The sequence below is a fragment of the Colobus angolensis genome, unplaced genomic scaffold, assembly GCF_000951035.1.
Source record: "Colobus angolensis palliatus isolate OR3802 unplaced genomic scaffold, Cang.pa_1.0 Scaffold243, whole genome shotgun sequence".
Lineage (NCBI taxonomy): Eukaryota > Metazoa > Chordata > Mammalia > Primates > Cercopithecidae > Colobus > Colobus angolensis.
In genome coordinates, this window is record NW_012115633.1 from 3,580,698 (window position 1) to 3,592,966 (window position 12,269).

General features: G+C 40.9%; 1 protein-coding gene and 1 pseudogene across 1 annotated transcript in view; one reads left to right on the forward strand and one right to left on the reverse strand.

Moving 5' to 3' along the window:
- The window catches only part of SPIDR (scaffolding protein involved in DNA repair), a 378,203-nt gene that overhangs the window by 212,860 nt on the left and 153,074 nt on the right, over positions 1-12,269 (reverse strand). The window lies entirely within an intron of this gene.
- The window catches only part of LOC105514377, a 6,733-nt pseudogene continuing 6,345 nt past the window's right edge, over positions 11,882-12,269 (forward strand).

The window sequence follows — 12,269 nt, forward strand, 5'->3', positions numbered from 1 at the left end:
CTGCCCAGTACTATGTAACAGAGAAAAGAGGGGCAGGCCTGGGTGCAGGGTGGTCAAATCCGTGATCCAGCCTGACCCCCATCACCAGCCAGCAGGGAGACAGACTCACAATGAAGATAAAACAGAGCTGCTGTACTGGCTGGACCTGAGGTGGTTTATTTAAGTTGGCAGCTACATCGAAGGTCTTCTAAAAAGCTCAAGTGACAGTTACACCTTTGTACTCTCCACATTCAGCAGGCCTTTTCCCTTAAAACATGCATAATCTTCAAACGTCCCTGACTAGGTGGAAATGCGTCTTTCTTCCAAGCCAACTTCTCAGTCCACATTAGTCCAACTTTGTGGCCACAATCCTACTAGAAACCACCTTTGGGTAATATCCTTATCTTGTTGACCTGGTTAGGGTCAAGTAAAACGAAATAGGTTTTCAATCAAATACTAAGAAGCTCACAAAATGGAATTTAGGTGAAAACACACCGAAGTAGTATTAAAGTTCAAATTCCAAAAGAAATACTTGTATTAAAAAAGAAAAGCCATGCATGGTGCCTCTCTATGCCTGAAGTCCCAACAATTTGAGAAGTGGGAGGATCGCCTGAGCCTGGGAGGTCGAGGCTGCAGTGAGCCAAGATTGTGCCGCTGTACTCCAGCCTGGGGGACAGGGGGAGACCCTGACTCAAACAAATTTAAAAAAAAAATAAATAATAAAAATAAAGAAGGAAGGAAGGAAGGAAGGAAGGAAGGAAGGAAGGAAGGAGAAAACCACACACACACACGCGCACACACACACGCGCACAAAGATCACTTTAAATCTTTAAACTATTCCTTTTAAAACAATGTGACAGAAACATCATGAGGTTACTAGAGATTTCACAAATAATGCATAATATAGAGCTTTCTCAGAAACAGAGTACTACCACCTAAAGAAAAAATAAAACCTATCCAAAACCAAGAATCCTAGGTAAATAAAATGCTTTTAGCATTAAAAACTAATAATAAAAATAGGTTTAAAAACCATGTTTTTAAAAATTGCAACAAATACTTCTTACTTTTAACTGTCTTTTTTAAGAGAGCAAAGCAATGGAATATTGTGCATCCCACACAGTGACAATGTGTGATTTTGGATAGGAACACATTTGAACCCTAACCAACCTTGGCAGGAGGACAGGGTGGGAGAGTCATTCTCCTGGGGTCACGCCAGTAACCAGGACATAGAGACTTCCTCTTTCCCTAAGAGCTCACAGGCCCTTCCCATTCCCACACTGGCTCAGATCCTTCAGCAGCCTTTCCTGCTGCTGACAACCAAATGGAGAAAATAAATGAACTTTAAAACAGCTATTTTCTTCACAGATTTAGGGAAAGACACCATGTGAGGGAAAACACATGTGGGTAGATACAAAATATAGTCACGTATTTATTGCGGATGCTGCAGAAATCCTGGAGTCAAAGCACATGCTCCATTGGTAAGAGTGGAACACAGCAGGAGAGGCTGGCCCTTGCAGTATCACAGTTCTTTTTCTCCTGCTCATTCATATATTTCTTTTCTTCTTTTTTCTTTTTGTTTTGAGACAGACTGTCACTCTTGTCACCCAAGCTGCCAGGCTGGAGTACAGTGGCACGATCTCAGCTCACTGCAATCTCTGCCTCTCAGGTTCAAACGATTCTCCTGCCTCAGCCTCCCCAGTAGCTGGGATTACAGGCACCCGCCACCATGCCTGGCTAATTTTGGTATTTTTAGTAGAGACGGGGTTTCACCATATTGGCCAGGCTGGTCTCAAACTCCTGACCTCAAGTGATCCGTTCGCCTCCGACTCCCCAACTGCTGGGATTACAGGCATGAGCCATCGTGCCCAGCCTCATTCATATATTTCTAAGAACTAGGAACATACTTCATTAACACAAAATACTCCCCAATCTTGATTAGATTTCAAAACTAACTAGAAGAATTCCAAATGCAAAATGGATCTCTATTCTAAGCTGTCTTGAGTAGAGGAAAATAAAAAATAAAGAGTGGCTGGGCACGGTGGCTCATGCCTGTAATCCCAGCACTCTGGGAGGCTGAGGCGGGCGGATCACGAGGTCAGGAGTTCAAGACCAGCTTGGCCAACATGGTGAAACCCTGTCTCTACTAAAAACACAAAAATTAGCTGGGCATGGTGGTGCGTGCCTGTAATCCTAGCTACTCCAGAGGCTGAGGCGGGAGAATTGCTTGAATGGGAACCCAGGAGGTGGAGGTTGCAGTGAGCCGAGATGGCGCCACTATACTCCAGACTGGGCGACAGAGCAAGACTCTGTCTCAAAAAAAAAAAAGAAAAAAAAGAATCACAAAAAAACAACTGGGTATCGTTTCTGTTATCTTCCATGTAGGCTCTGTAATTTCTTCATTTATAGCCACACGCATCCCATAATACCCAAGACAGAAATTTCTGGTATTAATTATTTGCTCTTAAGGAGAAAGCAGTAAAGAAAGGAAGAAATGTGAAACATGGTTATTACTAGTTGACTAGCCAAAGCATGTCCAATTAAATCTCTAGTAAAACTGAATGAAGTTGACCTAAATTCTCCCTTGGAACAGCCCGATAGAAACAAGGAAGGGTTCAGAGGCATACATGGATCCCGTCCAATCTTTGTGATATATCACCCCATTCTTCGGAGCGTCTCTATTGTCAGACGTCTTGGATCCAACATTCATTCTCAAAATGGTACACATGCATTTTCCTCTAAAGAAGTGAAGCCTTTTTACTTTTCTTCAGAGCAAGGCCATGTCTATACATCAACGCCATATGAAGCAGCAGGACGAGGTCATGCTGAACACACAAAGGGAAGGTCACAGTTCTGGAGTCATATCCCTGGAAAAGTCTTTGAGCCTCATCCAATTTGTTAAGATTTTCTCAGGGCCATCAGCAAACCCTACTTTCATCTACAGATTATAGGATGACAAGATGGGGTTCTTTTGGGAAGTCATGCCTAGTGTCACACAGCTTTGTGATCCACTGGTGGTGGGAATTCAGCAAGTTATTTAACCTCAATGACTTCAGTTTCCCCATCTGCAAATTTACAATAATGCCTCCCTTCCATTTGTGTTAAGGATGAAAAGAAATAGCCTACACAAAGCATTAAATACAGTTGGCTTCTTTTTTGAAAGGAGTAAGTTAAGAATTTTCATGCCAGTTTCAGCACATGGTCTTGTGCTGCCAAAGATTAGACCGAAAGGGGTGGGAATTGGCTCGGAGGCTGACAGAGAAAAATATTCATGCTACAAAGATTCTGAAGGCTAGATTTTTAAATGAACAAACTACTCTTTAGCCAGACTTCTGGGAGCTTGCTTGACAGAAGCATAAAATTAAACAATTCAAGTTTTGTTCAGTTCATACCAGACACTCAACATATACCAGTTTCAAAAGGAAGAAAAAAGTTGAATGGAACAGGTCCCTGCCATCCATGGGGCTTACACATGTTCAACTGATCATTAACAAGCTGGGGGATCATTTAACGAGCCGGCTGATCAATACAGGAATGTGTACAGAGCTTATAAAATATTTGCCTCTCCGTGTTACAAGAGGTGTATCACTAAAATTCCTGTTTATAATTTTTCAGAAAAACTAAAGATAACTAAGTGGGAATCAAATAATAGATACTTCATAGTCAAATATAACTATATTATCTATAGTTCACGCTATAAGATTCTTGGTAGCTAACCCTTTTTCCTCCCATAGGATTCGGGATGAATTTGTGCTATACCAATTGGTATAAGGGCTTAATATAATGACGAGAGGTAGAATTTTAAAATCTGTCACACTCTATGCTCATTGACTAATTCAGTTGTCTTTGATCATATACCTTGTTTAAAAATTTTTAAAGATGTCTCCAATCAAGCATATGTATTTATAAATTAATCTTTTTTTATTTTGCAAACTTGCTATCACATATAATCAAAGTATCTTTTTTGTTTGTTTTTTTGAGGCAGGGTCTTGCTCTGTTACTTAGGCTAGAGTGCAGTGGTGCCATCACAGCTCAGTGCAGCCTTGACCTCCTGGACTAAAACAATCCTGCCACCTCAGCCTCCTAAGTAGTAGGGACTACAGGCCTATGCCACCATGCCTGGCCAATTATAAATTTTTTACTACAGACAGGGTCTCGCCATATTGCCCAAACTAGTTCTGAACTCCTGGTCTCAAGTGATCTTCCCTCCATACTTTGGACTCCCAAAAGTGCTAGGATTACAGGCATGAGCCACTGCACTTGACCAAAGCATCTTTTTAAAAACTTTGTTATGGGGTTTAAAAGAACACATAGTGGCCAGGCACAGTGGCTCACTTCTGTAATCCCTGCATTTTGGGAGACCTAGGTAGGTGTGTCACTTGAGGTCAAGGGTTTGAGACCAGCCTGGCTAACATCAATGAAACCCTGCCTCTACTAAAAAGACAAAAATTAGCCAGGCATGATGGCACGCGCCTGTAATCCCAGCTACTCAGGAGGCTGATGCAGGAGAATTGCTTGAACCCAGGAGGCAGAGGTTATAGTGAGCTGAGATCGAGCCACTGCATTGCAGCCTGGGCAACAAGAGCAAAACTCTGTCTCCAAAACAACAAAACAACAACAACAACACACATAGCCAGGTCAGAGAACTGTCCACTCTATCATTTTCTTGATCATATGTACTTGGCATTATTAAATTACTTCCAACCTATAGTTCTTTACAGGAATCTTAGTGTTTGGCTTTCAAAGGTTTCACCAATTATTCACATTTCTTCATTTTGCTAACATAAGACATTAAAAGTAGCATAAGACTTGAGGCTGGGCACAATGGCTCACGCCTGTAATCCCAGCACTTTGGGAGGCCGAGGTGGGTGGATCACGAGGTCAGGAGACTGAGACCATCCTGGCTAACACGGTGAAACCCTGTGTTTACTAAAAATACAAAAATTAGCCGGGCGTGGTGGCAGGCGCCTGTAGTTCCAGCTACTTGGGAGGCTGAGGCAGGAGACTGGCGTGAACTCGGGAGGCAGAGCTTACAGTGAGCCGAGATCGTGCCACTGCATTCCAGTCTGGGCGACAGAGCGAGACTCCGTCTCCAAAAAAAGACTTCAGTGATATAACAACATGCCCTATCACCCCAGTTCTAGCGAGTGGCTGTCACCAGATGTGATGCTCTGGTGTGAGCGTGCTCCTATTTCCCAATGCCTTCAGCACAGCGTCTAGACACATAATGGGACCACCATAACATTTCTTGGTCAAATAAAGAGAAAAGCATTATAAATCAAATAAAAATAATTGTTTCAAATACTTCAAAAGGGAAATGCTATAAACATTTCTACTCTTCTAACAGAGATAATTAGGTGAAGCCCAAGGCAAAATAGTTACCATTGCAAGAATGTTGGAGCCAATTAAATGGAGCAGCAGTTTCTATAATTTAATTCCTATTAATAAGTTCCTGAATATCATAATAAGCACATCACAAGAATACACCTGAACTTTTAGGATGCCTGCATGTCTAGCATGAGGTGAAACTGGAACTAACAAAGTGCCTGGCTGCTGTGTCAGACCAATGTATCTATGAATTGCCACCAATGCACTTTTTCACGTGGAGAATATCTGTGAATGCTCACTGCATAGCCTACAATTACTTTAAAATATTTTTTAAAAGTATTAACAACCTTAGAATTTAAAGTAAAAACTCCAACTACAGAGTGTATATTAATTTAGTGAAAGAGATTAGAATGAGAAAGAAAAGCTATAACACAATGAAATAGAATATAGAGTCAAGAACTCTTACGATGTACAGGAATATAATATACGATAGGAGAAGCACTTAAAATCAGTGAGGGAAAATTATTCAGAAAGTAGTGCTGATAAAATTGTTTGAAAAACAATTAGAATTAATCTCTACCCTCAAATGATACATCAAAATAAATTTCAGATGGATTAAACAGTTAAATACGAATAATGAAACCATGAAAATTAGCAAATTTTTCATTGATTTCATGATTACAAGATATTCTCACTGTGAATAATTTCATAAACTTTTCAAATTATTTAATGCCTACATATTATTGATAGCTTTAGGTTAAAAGTATGTTTTCTGAGAAAACTACAATCAGGATAGGTGAACATAATCATTTTGAATACTTAATGAATTTGATACAAATACATCAACAGAATATTGTGTAGACAGACCAGCTAATGAGGGAGGAGCCCACTCTTTTCTGAGCCCTCAGGGATAAGCAGCCTCAGGGACATCTGTGGTCATGGATATGCACCTCATATCAAGCAACCAGTATCTGTGGGCATGGGGAGGGCTGGTATTGGAGTATAAAGGATTGATGAGGAGCTCTCTGTATCTTAGTAGCAGACTTCTATTTTTTTTTTTGTTTGAGACGGAGTCTCACTCTGTCGCCCAGGCTGGAGTGCAGTGGCCAGATCTCGGCTCACTGCAAGCTCCACCTCCCAGGTTTACGCCACTCTCCTGCCTCAGCCTCCCGAGTAGCTGGGACCACAGGCGTCCGACACCTCACATGGCTAGCTTTTTGTATTTTTTAGTAGAGACGGGGTTTCACTGTGTTAGCCAGGATGGTCTCGATCTCCTGACCTTGTGATCTGCCCGTCTCGGCCTCCCAAAGTGCTGGGATTACAGGCTTCAGCCACAGCACTTGGCCGCAGACTTCTATTTTGCAAGTAACAGTACTAATTATTTTTTTAAGTGGGGGTATTTCATAATTTAAAGGTGTATCTGCCAGGCAGAGTGGCTCACACCTGTCATCCCAGCACTTTGGGAGGCCTAGACAAGTTGATCACTTGAGGTCAGAAGTTCAAGACTAGCGTGGCCAACTTGGTGAAATTCTGTCTCTATTAAAAACACAAAAAATTAGCTGGGCATGGTGGCAGGTGCCTGTAATCCCATCTACTTGGGAGGCTGAGGCAGGAGAACTGCTTGAACCTGGGAGGCAGAGGTTGTAGTGAGCCAAGATTGTGCCACTGCACTCCAGCCTGGGTGACAAGTCATCAGGGAAATGCAAATCGAAACCACAATTAAATACCACTTCACACCCATTAGAATGGCAATTATCAAAAAAAGAAAATAACAAGTGTTGGTGAGAACGTGGAGAAACCGAAATTCCCATGCATTGATGGTAGGAATATAAAATGATGCAACCTCTGTGGAAAACAATATGGCAGTTCCTTAAGAAGTCAAACCATAAAATCCATCAATTCCACTCCTAGATCTATAGCTGAAAAAAAATTGAGAGCAGAAACTAAACAGATACTTGTATATTTATGTTCACAGAAGCATTATTCACACAGTAGTCAAGAGGTGAAAACAAATATTTCACAGGACGAACAGATGAATGGATAAAAAAAATATGGCATATACATACAATGAAATATTATTCAGCCTTAAAAAAGGAAGGAAATTCTGACACAATGTGGATGAACTTTGAGAACGTTATGCTAACTAAAATAAGCCAGACACAAAATAACAAATACTGTATGATTCCACTTAAGAGTTACCTAGAACAGGCAACTTCATACAGGTAGAAAGCAGAATAGAGGTTACTAGGGACTTGTGGGGAGAAGAAGGAGTTAGTGTTTAATGGGTACCAGAGTTCATGTTGGGGATGATGAAAAAGTTCTGGAAATGAAAAGTGGTGTTGGTTGTGCCACATTATGATTGTAGTTAATACCACTGAAAATACATCTAAGAGTGGTTAAAATGGTAATTTTTATGTTATGCATATTTTACCACAATTTTTCTAAAAAGCATTTCATGAGGCTGGGTATGATGGTTCATGCCTGCAATCCCAGCACTTTGGGAGGCCGAGCCAAAGAACTAACTACTTGAGCCCAGAAGTTCAAGACCAGCCTGGGAAACAAAGGAAGACTTTGTCTCTTAAAAAACAGACATTGGCTGGGCACAGTGGCTCACGCCTGTAATCCCAGCACTCTGGGAGGCCGATGTGGGCAAATCATGAGGTCAGGAGATCAAGACCATCCTGGCTAATATGGTGAAACCCTGTCTCTACTAAAAATACACAAAATTAGCTGATATGGTGGTGCGCGCCTGTAGTCCCAGCTACTCAGGAGTCTGAGGCAGGAGAATCTCTTGAACCCGGGAGTGGAGGTTGCAGTGAGCGGAGATCGCACCACTGCACTCCAGCCTGTGCGACAGAGCGAGACTCCGTCTTAAAAAGAAAAAGAAGGCATTTCATGGACCGTATGTGTATACACAAAAAAGCTTACAGAGGAAATGTATTTCTGCCTCAAAGAAGAGCAATTTCATTTATTCAGTCAACAAATGTATTACGCTTATGAGATCTGCATAGAAAACAGTTCAGACAATTTAGATCTAGAATTTCGTACAGTATTGGGAATGAGACAAAATATAATAAAGTCCTGTAAGTGCTATTATAGAGCCATATATGTCACTATTCCAGTCCTAAGATTTGTAGATTAGCCTCCCAAGGGGATTGGGACACTTCCCAAGGATCCCTGGGAACAGTGGCAGGCCCTAATTATACCCCACCTTCATCATTTTTAGTCTTTTCTATACCAGAGAACATCAAAGCTAAGGACAACAACATAACAGTATTCAGTTGATTCTCAGACAGAATATTAGGTAGATGTTGACAAGGTTCTTCTCTGCTAAGTGTTCGGAGAACATACACTTAAAAAAGCAGAGAACAATCCTTCATATTTTGAACTATGAGCTTAATTCTGTTAGTAATTCCTCATAAGCACCAAAATAGGTCACTGGTTTCTTTAGCAGAAGATCTTTTAGCTGAAGAAACTGGCAGATAGAAAATTTAAGTAATGGGCTATTGTCAGAAAGCACACTAGAATCAGTTGAAGGCTAGTGGGGATCAGATGCGCAGGTTAAGCCTCCACAGCACAGTGTCGCCCAGCCCTCTATTTCCATCCCGTACCCTGCACTGGGACTTCTGTTCAAAAGGAGGACATATGGTCTTCCTTTTGTTGAACTTTAAAGAAAACAGGAAATCGTGTTTAAACTAATTTCTATGGTTTTGTGAATCCTCATGATTAACAAATAGTCAATCAAATTCTTCAGGAATGATGAAAAATATAAACCCAGAAACATAAGGGTAGAATGTCTTTGAAAAGCATAGCCTTTTACAGCCTTTGAAAGCAGTCAGAGGTGCTTGTGAAACCATGTGTGCTGTTGTGGGTGTTGGCGTCAAAGCATATACAAGTATAATCTGTAGTATATTGTTTATTTATTTTTACTTTTCTGATGTCTGAATATCAGTCACCTACATACTTATATTTCCCTTATCTCCCTCATCATATTCTGGTTTCTATTTTTTATGTCTCTCCTAACATTGCCTATTCAAATTACTTTCAATCAGTAACTGTGACAGCCTCAGAATCACATCCAAAAAACTACTACCACAGATTTTAGCACAGATTTGAGTATACCCCCCTTTTATGCCTCACTGTTTCCTTAGATTTCTACCACAGTAACTGAAAAGCAACACTATACATATTTCTGCAGGCACATCCTCTGCAGTGGCCTCCCAGCGCCTCCCTCCCCTCAAACAGGTAACAAGGAGCACACCTTCCTCTTCTCCATGTCGTCAGCGCCAACACAGAGCAGTGAGTGCATGCTTGTAGAATTGATAGATAAGTGCATTTGGGATATATTAACTTTATGAGCCCGGGGATGAGTTTAGGTGGTGAGTTTTTGTTTTAGAAATCCCTGTTCCAAATCCAATCTAGCAGTCATTTCTATACCAAATGAATGAAAAAAAACTCAATCAGTAACTTCAGAGTCAGACAATTATTAATGAACGTAAAACATACAGGACAAAAGCAGGCATATTAAAGGCAACAAATCCTAGTTTCCCTCTGCACTCCTGTCAGCTAATACTTAAATTGTTATTATCAGATTCAGGGACTTTTAATCACAGACACAAAAGGTGCAATGCCATGGACCTTTTTCTGCAGCACTCTCCTGAATGCAAGCACTATGTTACTTTCACATTATAGAGCCCATGGTGAGTCACCAACCACAGCCCAAGAAGGCATATGGTTCACCTGTGGGCAAGAGGCAGAGAGAACAACAGTAGGGTGACTATAGCAAAAATAACCTGTTTTTCAAATTCTAATAATAGATGGTAGGAAAACACATTTAGACACACATCTAATCCTAGAACTTGTAGCCATTTTAAAGTTATTAACATAGATCCCATGCCAAGCAACAGTCTCTCCTCCACCCTCACCCTTCTATCTAAAAATAAAATGAAACATTACAGCCACATATTTTGCTTGCCTCAGCCAATAGCTCAAAAAACCCCCTCAAGTCCTACTGTTGCTGGATCAGTCCACTGTATACTATGAGTCAGCACTTCTCCACATTTCTGGAAATTCCTCACCAGCAACATGACCTACGAGAGGAAGCCAACTTTCCATTTCAATGTATAACAGGAAGTATTCAAACAGATTTCACCTAAACTGGAGAACTGTTGTTAATGTAACTGCTGTTACATCAGAATGAGTGCAAATCTAGTGAAAGACATCAAGTTGTTTTTTTTTTTTAAAGTATAATATTTTATTTTAAAATACAGACATATAGATTGTAATTAGCTAAACCAGTATACTGATTTTGAACAGAGGTATTTTAGTGGCTGGAAGACAAGAAAAAGACAAACTTTAAATTTAACTCAATTACTGTCCATTTTTCTATTGCATATATTGTTGCAGAGTTGTAAGACTTGGGCAAAACCTGTTTGTTAAGAATCTGTTTTGTTTTGAATATATGGTTTGAGCAGTACTGTACAGAAATAACATTGGAAGTGTAAATATTTTGAGAAAAGACATTCTGCAGCAGACGCTAAAATTAGAGTTTAACTCTCTCAATGATTGGCTTAAATTTGTTTGAACAGAACAAGCTATGTTAATAGATTCCAGAGATTTTATATTTCAGAAGTGATCTTTCAGAATATTAACAGATCTTAAAACAGCCTGTAGATTAACTAGAGGGTTATTTCATCAGGGTCCTTGCTTTTACACTCAGAAAGCTGCGTTCATAGTTAAAATGTCAACTACAAGAAGTCGTTTTTCCATAATTCTTACAGAGTTTCAAGACTTAAGTTCAGTAAAAAGCCAAATAGCTTAGTTATTACAGTCATTAATAAATTTATTTAACATTCGTGCAGCACCAGAATGCAAGACATCTGGTTCTAATTTCAATTTTGGCTTAGAATAAAAGCGCCTCCTCCACAATACTTTGATTATAAACTATCCTTTTCCTCCTCTCTTTTTTTCTTCTTTGGAAGCTGTTGTCCTTCATTCTTGCTGGAAGCCACCTGACCACTGCCAGGAAGAAGAATGCAAAACATTCCCAGGAGCGGCCGTGACGTCAGCGCCACATTCCACCTCTCCGTGGTCAGGGCTGTCGGGAAGCTCCAGCCTCCAGCAAAACCACTGGGAGAGATAGCAGCTGGGGCCTGCACTAAATCATATTATACTAAAACCTCCTTCATGTTATGCTTTAAAAATGCACAATGTCTTCCCCCCAAAACAGAGAGAGAGAGAGAGGGAACAGAGCTGGCTTTATAAGCCATATTTACTGTTTATCTTCATATTTACTTTTTATCTCCAAAAACACTTTGGGTTTGGGGGAGGAGAAAAACAAGTAAAAAATGGTTAACAATAATCCTCAGCAGACCAATCACCATAGGCAGCAGTGTGTGGACAGGGTGAGATGAACAACAGAAGAGTCTGGGTTTCAGGTAGCACATCCCCCTCTATTAAACCATCCTCAACAACCCAGTCACTAAGCTCCTTCTCAGGAGAAAGACAAAAGTCCCATTCAAGGATGCTTTAGAAACGCTAAGAAAGTAGTGGACGCAGGGAGGCGCATGGGACGAAGATGGCAGTGGAGCAATAGGAGAAGCTGAGGGAGTTCGTGGTGGTGACGGGCACTGAGGAGGATCAGGCCTGCTTCTTCCTTGAGTCGGCTAACCTGGGACTTGCAGATTGTGCTAGCGAGCTTTTATGAGGACAGAAGGGACGAAGACATCATAACCATTTCAAAGGCAACCCCCAGTTCAGTGTCCAGAGGCACAGCCCTCAGTAATAACAGAGTGACATCCTTCAGAGACCTCATTCATGACCAAGGTGAGGATGAGGAAGAGGAGAGGAAGGCCAGAGGTTTTATACTGGGGCCTCAGAGAGAGGTAGACAGCAGATTGTCGGCCCTCCCAGAAAGAAAAGTCCCAGTGAGCTGGTGGATGATCTATTTTTTTTTTTTTATTCTT